Source organism: Enoplosus armatus, chromosome 17 (assembly GCF_043641665.1).
Source record: "Enoplosus armatus isolate fEnoArm2 chromosome 17, fEnoArm2.hap1, whole genome shotgun sequence".
Lineage (NCBI taxonomy): Eukaryota > Metazoa > Chordata > Actinopteri > Centrarchiformes > Enoplosidae > Enoplosus > Enoplosus armatus.
Genome location: NC_092196.1, coordinates 1,811,881 through 1,824,421, shown reverse-complemented (window position 1 = coordinate 1,824,421; position 12,541 = coordinate 1,811,881).

The following is a 12,541-nucleotide window of genomic DNA, read 5'->3' as shown; positions in this document are numbered from 1 at the left end:
GTTATTAGCTTGTTACTTCCTTTCCTTCCTTTCCTGCCTTTGTTACTAGCTTGTTACTTCTGTTATTTCCTCTGTTACTAGCTTGTTACTTCCTTTCCTTCCTTTGTTACTAGCTTGTTACTTCCTTTCCTTACTTTGTTACTAGCTTGTTACTTCCTTTCCTATTACTAGCTTGTTACTTCTGTTATTTCCTCTGTTACTATCTTGTTACTTCCTTTCCTTCCTTTGTTACTAGCTTGTTACTTCCTTTCCTTCCTTTCCTGCCTTTGTTACTAGCTTGTTACTTCTGTTATTTCCTCTGTTACTAGCTTGTTGCTTCCTTTCCTTCCTTTGTCACTAGCTTGTTACATCCTTTCCTTCCTTTGTTATTAGCTTGTTACTTCTGTTATTTCCTCTGTTACTATCTTGTTACGTCCTTTCCTTCGTCACTAGCTTGTTACTTCTGTTATTTCCTCTGTTACTATCTTGTTACTTCCTTTCCTTCCTTTGTCACTAGCTTGTTACTTCTGTTATTTCCTCTGTTACTATCTTGTTACCTCCTTTCCTTCCTTTGTTACTAGCTTGTTACTTAGTTCATGTCCGTTGTGTCATTTGTGAAGAATCTGTTGCTTCTTTTCTTGTGTCCTTCCTTCCTGTCTCTCCTTCCTCCCTTTGCAGCAGCAACCCCCCGGGGGCCATGTCCCTGTAGATGTTTATCACAACCTCATTGTGGTTTACAGGAATGTCTTTCTCAAAATGCTGATGTTGCACATGTCCCTATCATTTCCACCAGTGTTGGAAACATATCCTGTCCACTGTTGTCTCTCTGTGTTTTTAACATTCCCATCATGGCGGATGTGTCTGGGAAAGAAGCATTCAAAACCCCCTGAATTGCCTCAACAGAGTCAGGACCCATGGTATCTTTGTCTAGCCAGTTGCTCGCCTTCGTCACACCGTGGAGTGCATTGAGAACGTTACTAGTCTCCCCATCTCCCCTCAGCCTCCCATGTAGTTCCTGAGAAAGAACGCCAATGAACAGATAGTACATCTTCCCTCTATAGTAGGAGGAATGGCTCTCCATGGCTGCAGCAGTACTCTATGTCTATACTTTTCAGTCACCTTCTTCTGCCTTTGCTGTCCTGGGGGGGGGGGGGGGGGGGGGGACTGTGGGGATGAATTGTATTGACCACACATGCTTTGGATCTGTGGGCCATCGCTCCATAGAAAGTCAAGACCTGTCCTCTCCATCGCCTCACCTGCTGTTCCTGACACATTACAGACTTGGAAGAAGTGCTCCTTGACATCCATTTCAGATACATCAGCGGTTTCGCCTATGAGTGAATTGGCCTCCTCCATTTCTTTCGCCACCTCTCTTTTTGTGAATGTGGCCAGGGCTTTGTGTTCTGTTTGAGAGGAGTGGAACCTGACACCTCTTCTCATCCATTTTCTTCTCTTTGACATTATCCACATGTAGCTTGAGTACACCGTTGTACTGGTTAAACATTTTTTAAGTTCAAGGAAGTTGCACCGGTCTTACCTTGCGGCAGACGTGTCTTCTCCTGTTGTGCAAGATGTGAAAAGATGTCAATCAATCCGGTCAAGATGTCTCTGTTTCTTTGTTTCTCTTGCTCTCTTATCGCCTTGCCTTGAACATATAATAGATAAAAAGCTGCTTGCCCCAGCCACTCTCCAATCCAGTCTTGCTACCTTACTCTTTTTATTAAGAAAAAGCAGACAGCCGAAGCAGTACATAGTGTCCCTGCCTGGCGAATAATCCGACGATCGGCTAAGAACGTCTGAGAACGGGTCGACATGGTCCTCTATCGAGACACATTTTGACATAGCTGGCATTACACTTGAGACCAAAGCTTGGTTGTGGAGAGGGTCTGTAGGATACTTTTAGGATGCAAGTTTCAATAGGGCCTCTTCTACACTACATGTAGTTTCCTCAACCTAACTTGTAGATTTATTTACATGGGACATGACATCCAACACACAACACAGTAATTTGCTACAAGCCTCAAGACGCTGAACAGGCGAAACGCTTGAGAAAATGTATGCATGTATGTATGCCTGGATGATACTGTGCGTGATGCTACAGAGATCTACCACTTGGTGGCAGTGTTGACAAAGTTTTGGCCTGACGGCACTCTGGGAGGCTCTCACTCTGAGCCTTCTTGTGTTGACAGTATCAACAACTCTCTGCCTCCTGGATTTACACCTTGGGGGATAACTTGGAGAGGTTGAGGAAAGTTGATGAAAGTGAACTGCCATTTTTCTTTTTCGCTTTTCAATAACGAACCTGACAACATCTCTGTAGGCATTTAAAAATGTTTCTTCCAAGTCATTTTATAGATTTTGTTCATGTTTTTTTTTTTTTGACCTTTTAGAAAGAGCCCCTCCATCCTCCAACTGCAAACACTAGATAGACATGCAGATAGATTGATAAATGACTAGAGTAGAGACTAAACATGTGAAGATATAAAATACGGATGCTGTAAATTCATACTGTAAACTTTTTTGGCGGCTGTCATTTGCTCAAAGTGAGTTAGAAATACTTTTACAACAGTCGTATAAAGGACATGAGTCCAGTCCTAACCTTATTTGTAAAATAATGAAAAGAATCCAGTGCATTCATTTATATAATCCCCGATAGCAGTAGGGGTGGGTAACCTTTTGTTCATTGCTGGTTGCAGTTTTATCTTTGATTTAGGAGTTCAGGAATGTTATTTGCATTTTTGCCTTGCGGATAAGTACATTTGTTGATGGATATGGGTGGCTCGGGGGAATGTGACAAGGAGATTGAACCATGCAAGGGTTCACACGTAAAAAAAAACAACCAAAAACACAAATGAACAATGAGGGTGTGGAAATAAAGCAATGTTAGCCATGACAGGAATGCATGGATGTGTGGGTTATGTGCTGTGGAGCTGCTGTATGGTGTAAAAGGAAAATTAAGGTGATGCAGGGTGCAAGGTCAGATGGAGGGAAGAGAGGACTGAGCACATGGGCCAGCTTTTATAGCCAGGAAGGCCCACGGTGAAGGGGATTAACTGATAACCCTTCACTGTCAGCCAGCTGTCCACCTGAGGTTGGCAAGGACGTCCTCTAAGACAGTGGGGGAGGGGCGTCACAAGGGGTGTCAGTAACAACATTCTTGTTACCATCATCACCGCAACATTCTTCCCAATACTCACACATTTTATTGCATAAACGTCAGGCCGCCTCTCGACTCTTGGTGGGGGCGCTGACCCGTCACAGGCCGGATCAAAACCAAACCCTAAGGAGGGGTCTGGTCATCAGGGATTGGCAGATGTACTTAAGCCCGGCGCCAGTGTCCCCCTTGGTGACTTTGGCACCCACCTGCTGCTAAGTCCTTGAGAGCTCAGTGATGTCCCACTGTGAAACTGAAAGTTGTCCCAGGCTAAATATTTCCTGTGAAATGCACTGATGCGCATTCATGTGTGCATGCGTTCTATACCCTTGTACCTGTTACCAATTCATCTATTAAGCCAAGTACTTTGTTCGTCCTGCAGACTGCCTCCAGTCTGCCTGTACGTGTCATGTATTGGCTGGTCTTCAACCAAAGTTCTCCCACACTGCACCGCTCCTCCGCACCCTGCACCGGCTACTGGTGGCTGCTCGAATCCGATTCAAGACACCGGTACTTGACCGTGGCCCATCCTACATCCAGGACATGGTCAAATCATACACCCCCCAGCCAGTCCACCACACGCTCTGCTACTGCTAATCAACTGTTTGCGGTCCTGGCTCCACAATGGTGGAACGAGCTCCCCACTGACTGACTGACTGCACCCTGGCCCATGAAAAACTCAAAAAGAAGCTCTTTTTTTCGATCTCTCACTGTTTCTAAATGTTTCTTCAGCGTATGTGCTGAAGTTGATGTACTCGCTATTTTTGGATTCCACGTGGCTGAAGTGAACTTATTGTAATAAATGTAATGTGATGTAGAAAAAGACAGGCAAAGCTGCTCCACCGTTCAGCGTGACCCTGAACTGGAGTCTTTGTTGTCACATGAATCAACATCACTTGGAGTCCTTTCAAGATGAGGTCGTTGCCCTCTGAAAAAAAAAAAACAACAACAACTCACTTCTACACTTACGTAATGATTGATGACAAAATTGAGACACACCGAGGTACATTTTCAAGGACCGCAAGTGATTTAAGTTGAAGAGTTTGAACGGTAACACAATTGCAAATTGTAGAGACGCTGAATGATGTATTGCGGTTGAGTCCCCCCACCCCCCACCCCCCCACTTCAAATGGCTATGTGACATTTTTTTGCTTGTAATGCACCTCTCTCTCTCTTTTTTCTTTTTAACACAAGGAAAGGAGGAGGTCTTTTTCGAAATTGTCTTTCCGAGGCCAAGAAGATCGCTGCTGATTTTTCATTTATCCTCCACGCGACTTTGTCTCCGAAAGTATTCCTGGTGATGACTTTGGTCCAAGCTCAATGAAGCGAGAAGGTAATAACAACTATTTAAGTGAGACCATTCTCCGTTCTCATATTATTCAGAGACTTGCTCAGAGACGGACAGATTGATAACTGCTTCTCACATTATGTGGGGTACGCTGAGAGAGACGGACAGATTGATAACTGCCGCACATCGCTCTGAAAGCATGGCTGGAGAGAGGAAATGGTTTCTGAAAAATGAGAAATTAAAGGGACGAGAGAGACAAGGCAAGGGTATAAAGTAAGTACTTTTTTTTCCCCAGGGCTCTTAGGATAATTTAAAATATACATAAACGCAACATTTCAGTACAATTTCATACTTTGCCAAGTGCAAATAATGAGCCTATATTAATTGAGGACAAAAAAAAGTGAATAATGGAAACCCAGGAGAAATAATGTATTTGCTCATCTCTTCAAAGGGCAGGACAGAATGGAATGATGGGTAGATGAGGAAAGATTAAAAAAGGATAAGAAAGCACACAACTAGCAGAACAAATGGACGAATGTGAGATGGAGAGGCAGAAACAAACAGGCAATTAAAATCAGACTAACTCCATCCATCCATCCATCCATCCATCCATCCCCGGCCAGGGCCGGATATACATCGGGTATCCGCGTAAGGTCGACATCGGCGCATATGCTCGGGGCGCTCAGACTGAAAACAGCACTGTGTTAAAACAACGCAAGGTGCTGTGTAGGTGGAGGCGTGCTGTTTCGGGTAACCAGTGAGAGATGACGATGAAGTCCAGATTGAGTAACGGAGACACACGAAACACTGCACAGAGGGTAAATCCTGTAACAACTTTGGAAAGTCGTCACAGCAGCAGTCATTTTATCTTTTGTTGCAACGGTTGTGAGGTGAACAGTAGATAACTTGGTAGTACACTGTCGGTTTTTGTTACACACTGACCTGCTAAATGTTGATTTGGAACCCTAACCCTCTCCATCAAGCGAATGCCCGTCATTCTCTCTCTCCCCCTCTTCGCCTTCTTCGCCTCCTCCAACGGGGCTCTTCTTCTTTCTTTTGCCGGGTAGAGTTTCCACAGTTACTATGGGTCTTCCACCATTGGGATAGCTATCGGTAGCTACTGGGGGGAGAACATAAGCGCTATCCTCTTTTTTTTTTTTTTTTTTTTTGGGACTATACTGACATGCTGATGTTTAGCAGGCCGTGTTACCGTGGTCACCATGTATCATTTTGATGTGATGATGGCACTGGAGGGGAAAAAGTCAGGGCATCACCGAAGTCATTAGGTTACATCCTTTAGGGATCTGCCATTGTGACAAGTGAGGTCACACATAAAATTGATATATGATATAGGGTTATATATATATATATATATACCATCCACTTACTGCACCAGCTCTACTCTGTGCTCCTTCTGAATCTCTAAGCTCCTCACCCTACCTCTCTAGGTGAGCCCAAACACTTTGTGAAGGAAACTCTTTTTGGCCCCTATCTGTGGTTTTATTTATTGATATGGTTTCTATGCTAAAGCTCATGACTAAAGGTGAGGGTTGAAATGATCCCTCTGCGCCACAGCAGTCTGCTGGTACGGCTGATAATACTGCTCCAATTCTTAGAACTAGTTTTTTTTTTTTTTTCCCCAGCCAGGGTTTAGCATGCCAAGGCCCGCACCATTGCCTGTCATCCGATTGGTCCTCTAGTTTCCCCTTTGCGGATGGTGGACCCAACCAACAGTCCAGTCGTCAGTGGATGTTCCGAAAAAAAGATCAAGGAGGACATTCACATTTGACCATTCCTAAACAAAGACAGACCTCTCTCCCCCATGTAAGATCCACTTTGCTGATGCTCCACACGTCCAGTTAAAGACCGTGAAATTCAGTTGAACTGCTCGGAACAAAATGGCATTTTTCTTCCCACCAAAATGCTTCTTTAACTGCCTGCCCGTTCTTCCTCATGTTGAGGTAAATGTTTTCAGGTTTGGGTAAACCCGCAGAGGCTTGGACTAATAAATCACTGTCCGGTCCATCAGTGCTACACAGTCAACACAGCTCATTCAATAGTAATATTCTAATTCAGATGCCTGTGTGCAGCGTGCGTAAACGTTTCGATTCCTGCAGCCCACAACAAACCGATTGTGGTGCAGTCTGGCAGGACCAATGCTCAGGCATAATCACGTGGGTTCGCAGCAGCTTGGTAAGCCTTGTTAATAAGTGAGGACATGGCTTGTTGGACGGGGAACGCCTTAGGTTGGAATGGCAGGGCACCAGACTGCTGCTGCACAAATAATTAGCTTCCCATTAACTGGCTTTATCTGGTGTGATGATGTTTGCATATGTGCTTGTTTTTGCATTTGCAAAAATGTGTGTGTGTGTGTGTGTGTGTGTGTATGTCCAGAGGTTGTGTATTTTTGCATGCCTATATTTCACTTTCCTTTAATTCCAGACTACAGAGAGCCCTGATAAGGAAGCCATTACCCCAACAGCAAAAACATCAGAACTGGTGGTATTTTTATACCCAGAGAAAACAGATTTATTTTTATGGCATTTCTGCCTCAGTGGAGGACTTGGGATTGGGTGGTTAGAGAAGGAGTCTCTGTGCCCCTTCCTTCCTTCCTTTCCCTCCTACCCTCTCCTTCACACATGTAAATGCGACTCTACACATGCTCCAATAGATGGATGGATTTTTGTAAAACTGAAATGATACAGAAGGATAGCACCAATTACTGGATGCTATTTAAACGGCATCACGCGTCCAGAGACGTCAAATTCAGTCAAATTCAGCTACAAAGTCGTAATAACGTGCAAATACCACATTTAAAGGATTTGCAAATAGCTGTACAAAACGTGAGTATCTGTAAATAATGTGCATAAACGTCACATGTTCACATGTAAATAAACGAAATATTTCAATGTAACATTCAAGCACAGTGCATTTATATAGCAATAGGGGAATAAAGAACTTGTTGATCAAGAGACACAGACACAGATGTAGCTGTCGCGGCGCTGCGGAAATTACTAGGGAGGAGATTGGGATGGGCGGATGGATGGGTCAGCAAAGCGCGTGACTTTGACACATGACCACCTTAACCAAGCAGTTCTTGTGCCTAAACCGAACCAAAGAAGCGGCAGACCAGTTATAATGAGCCCACTGACAAGTCATCCAGTTGGGTCACATGGATCATTTCGGAACAGTGTATTTTATCATTTAGTTTGGACGACGTTGTGACTATGTGGCGCTGTTAAAAAGTCAATATCATTCCCCACTCAGGGCTCAATATACGCTAACTTCTGTCAATACATCTCCATTCATTCATCCAATAAGTGACATCCATTCACCTGACAGCTGACATGGCTAAATCTACACAGGTAATAATGGCCAGAGTCTGGCCGCGGGTCCCATCCTACTTTCTGACTTTCTGGCATAGCCAAAACTGTGCACATTTGAGCCAAGCTCTACGAAGTTATCAGTCCTGCCGGAGCCCGGGAGCATTCTCCATTCTTGTCGTTCTCGCCTCTGACGGAGAAAGGCTGGAGCAGCTACATCCCAGCTGACTAACTGCAGATTGACAGGCAGGGAACTCCGCCCTGACCGGTAACCACAAAAGATTGTGGTTTTTGGGGGAAGGGCTTACACTATTGCTCCTATTTTGGAGAGCTAGGTGAACTACCTGAAAAAAAAAACGTTTCTTTGATTCTTTTTGGGAACTTATCCAAAATCCGGAGATGTACAGTAATGCGTACCTGTGGTGCCCCTGGAATCAACCCTTCCCGCTTCGTTCCTTGTTGCATTGAATGACTTGTGTCTGTATACAAAATTACAAGACAAATTGAATATGCCTGTTGCTGCATGGAATGTTGATTTAAAAGACCTTTGCTTCAAAAAACGTTACCTGACACCAAGAAAAAGATGACCTAAAATTCCTTATATACCTTGTGTGCTCAAAAATCAGTTGGTACGTATATGCGTACAATGCGGAAATGCTCCACAGTGCGCACCTTTTGGGCTGAAGTTGCTTTCATCCTCTGATATATTGGATAGTTCTGTCTACAAATCAAACAGTGAATCAACCCTGAGCCGATCTGCACATAAGAAGAGAGTCTTGTTTTCAGGATTAACAACCCCCCCCCCCCCCCCCCCCAATGAACCCAGCAAATTTCAAGAAAGCAAACAAGGCGAGTACAGTCTCCTTAATCTGTTGTTGACTGTGGACACCAAGATCCATTCAGTAGACTGTAAACTGCTGTGTGTATTGTAAATTGGTGTGTATGTGTACTTGATACTCTAAGCTTGGCAGCTACAGCAAACTACCCCCCCCCCCCTTCATGTTAATAATTTGATGCCGTATTAAATTTCCCCAATCACTTACACTGAAAGGGCAATAGCAAGGGATCTTGGATATAAACGGGGAAGGATTACAGCAAGCAAAAACTATATATATATATATATATTACCACCTGACTATTGCTATAAGGCAGACTTGAAAAATGTAGGAAAAACCATACAGACATGGGGAGAACATGTCAACGCCGCAGAGAAAGGTGTGCCTAATTTTAGATTGAAACATTTTAATTATTGTCAATAAAAATATTAAGATACGGCAACCAGTCTTGGACACGGTGGACGCTTCTGGTCTGAACTTCTCTCTGTCTAATTTAACAACATTGGGACTGACTACAACATACCCCAGCAATTTGACTGTAATTATGTCCGCCTGGTGGTTTTGTGTGTGTGTGTGGGTGTGTGTGTGTGTGTTTTGTATTGTGTTTGTAAAGTTGTGACTGTTTTTGTGTTTTGTTAGAAGTTGTTCAAAAATGTGAAAAAAGTGGTTCTGTACATATTTGGAACTGAAAGTAAATGCAATTGATGCCAGAACCTCTATAAAAGACCCCCCCCCACCCCCCCCCACCGCCACCACATTAACCACATTATCCTGAAACTACAAACCATCGAAGTCATCTGGCACTAACCCACGTCGCAAGAATAGTTTTCCTCTCATCTACAGCTGCAGCTCTAAGGACGCCCCCCCCCGCCCCCCCACTGACTCTTATTCCATCCCATACACACTACACCTTACATTAATGTACAGTCTCCACATCTGTCTCAATGCGTTACATCACACACATCTTTTAGACGATTATCTCTGTACATTGCAAATATTCCTCATACTTCAGACTGTGATTTTCTTTTGGCCAGTCTTCATTCTAAAAACACACTTACATACTTTTCATAATATTTGTATTTCTTGACTTTTACAGAACTTAAATTTCTCTTACTGTGTTTATTGTTATGCACCAAAATGCCAAAGCAAATGCCTTGTACATGAAAACCAGATGTCCAACACCGACGCTGGGTGACAAGGCAACCAGTTCCAGTTCATCCCAAAGGTGCTGGATGGGTGTGATGTGTGGATAGGACCCAAATACAGACAAATAGGCAGTGTTTCAGTTTAGGGATTTGTTGCCACAATGAAGGCATATACAGGCTTACAGACAGGTGCAGCTAGACAGTCAGTCAGGCAGACAGGCAGGCAGGCAACGATAACGGTAGGCCGGAAATGGGAACAGGTGTGAATGGGTGGTGCAGTCAGGTGATGGGGAAAGGAGGGTAAGTCAAAGGGCATGTGGTGGATCGATGGAAAATGCCAATGAAGGGGCCTGGTGATCTTCCCAGCGAAGTTTTTCAGACATATTTCAGACCCGTCAGCAAAGGGCGACCTACGAGCCATGAAACACGTTTAATACACTAACATAACAACAGAACAATGAATGATAGGCCAGTGTGGACGGGGCTCTGGGGACCAGAATGACCTCCGGTTCAAGTGGGGGGGGGGGGGCGAGGAGCGAGGCGGTATCACAGTTTTGCTGTGGATTAGCAATTAGCAAGTCGCCAACCGAGAAAGTTGCATGTTCAATGTCTTTGGTCCCCCTCTGCGAAGCGCCGTGCCTGGGGAAGTGTGTATCCATTATACATATTTTATGAAAAAGAGAGGGGCTGAAAAGATTAAACAGTGCTTCTTGCGGTTTATACAAAAAAAAAACAGAAAAAAAAACAACCTTGAAAGGAAAAAACGAATATGTAAAAAGCTACCAGGGCGCTGTGACACGTTGTTTACTGTCAGTGTGGTGTTCAGCACCACGGAGAGCGCACAAAGCACTCTGCGTCGCCATAGTAGTGTTGTTAGTTAAACGTCCATATGCCCCCCCCCCCCCCCCCCCCCCCCCCCCCCCCACACCTTTCCCCTCTCTCTCTCTCTCCACCCTTCCTCTTCTGTTTTCTCCCTCCTTTGACCATTACTCTGTCTCTCTCGTGTCATAGTGTTTTATGGTGTTTTGTTGCTGCTGGGGCATCGAGAGACTCTTCAATCCTCCGGAAAAAAAAAAATGTCCCAGCTGTCCCTCACACAAACACACACACGCACGCACGCACACACACACACACACACACACACACACACACACACACACACACTGTCCTTACCTTTCTCCTTCCTTTTTCCTTCACTAATTTCTCTTCCTCACTTCTCTCTCTCTCTGTCTCTCTCTCTCTCTCTCTCTCTTCCTCCTCCCTTTTTTTTTTTTTTTTTTTGCATTTCCTCCCCATCCACCTTCCTCGCTTCTTCTCTCCCTACCTGTCCTCGTCCCCTCTCCTCACTTCTCCCCCTTCCTTTTTACGATGTGTTTTGACATCTGGGTCATTCCAGTTCAGTGCTTCCTCATCCGGGCTGAGCTGGGATGCGAGGCGTTTGAGGTTAGCGGCAAGTAAAAACACCACATCTACTTCAAAAGCAAAAACCCCCCCAAAAAACCCAGTAATAATCTAACCAACGGGCTCTTCCTGTATTTTTAATTGTCATTCATACCAACTGCATGTGTTGTTGTCGTCTGGGGGGTCCAACATTTTCACAAGGTGCCATTATAACGCTCCAGGTTTCTAGACCTAAGAATGTTCTTTTTGGCTCAGTTCTGATTTCCCCACGAGGATATCCTGCTGATGGGCTGACGATGCAGGATGACATCACCAAAGCGGTCCAATGAGCACAAAGGTATCTACATACAAGACTACGGTACGTGCACTTTTTTTTTTTTTTTTGCACATCTTGTCACCATCATTTCACAGGTTCCTGATCAAAAACATAACATTACACTATAAACGCTATATTACGGCACAATTGCTTGCTTTAATTACAAATATCTGAGATGTGGAATTTCTTTCTCTTTCGCCGAATATGTGTGTGTGTGTGTGTGTACCTGTGCAGTTGTGTGTCCTTGTGGGCCCTAATTCCTTTTTTTAATGTAGAAGTTTTTCAATTACAAGGAAAGACACCCCACTGTTTGTAAAACTGCCCTCAGTTTGAACTCCTTTACTGAACTGTAGATAGGGAACATTCAAATCACTTCTTCTACATTAGAGGGCAGAAGGAGAGTCCTCGGTTATCAAAGTGATAATGCTCAAATACTCAGTACGACGAACTGAATAGAACAACCCTAATCTGAAGGCTAAACGTTTTTTCGGCAATGATCTCAACTAACCTCGGTTCAGTGAATTTTCACATTTCCTCCTCCATCTATCTGTCTTCTTCCCCTTTGTCTTTTCTCGTGTCTTCCTCCTCATTTCCCATTTCCCTCGTTCACCCCCCCCCAGGCCTAATTTCTTGTTCTTGTCCTCCCTGCCGCCGCTTTTCAGCCGAGCATTTCATTTCTTTATTTCCTCGGGTACCTCTGTGTCTGTGTTTTATTTGCGTGTGTGTGTGTGTGAAAGGGAGAGACAGCAACAGATGGAGTGTGTATGTTTATGTCTGAGTGTGAGTGAATGTGTGTGTGTGTGTGTGTGTGTTGGGTGGAAGCTGTGGTTCCGGGGTCCAAATAAGAAAAGGCTTATTTTGAACTCAAGGGGGCGTCGAATGTCATTGTCAAACTTCAGATGGTTTCCTATGCAGCTTTGATCACATCAGCAAATAGATCAATTTATTTTCAGTCATATGTTATTAGAGTAAATATTCTGAAACAAACGCTGTCTCCATATTCCAAGTTACTTCTAAGAAAGCAGCTATTTAAAGCTGTGACGAAGACCAGGTCCACTTCCTGTGGCTTCGAAGGCCCTTCAACCTGCCGATGTCCGTC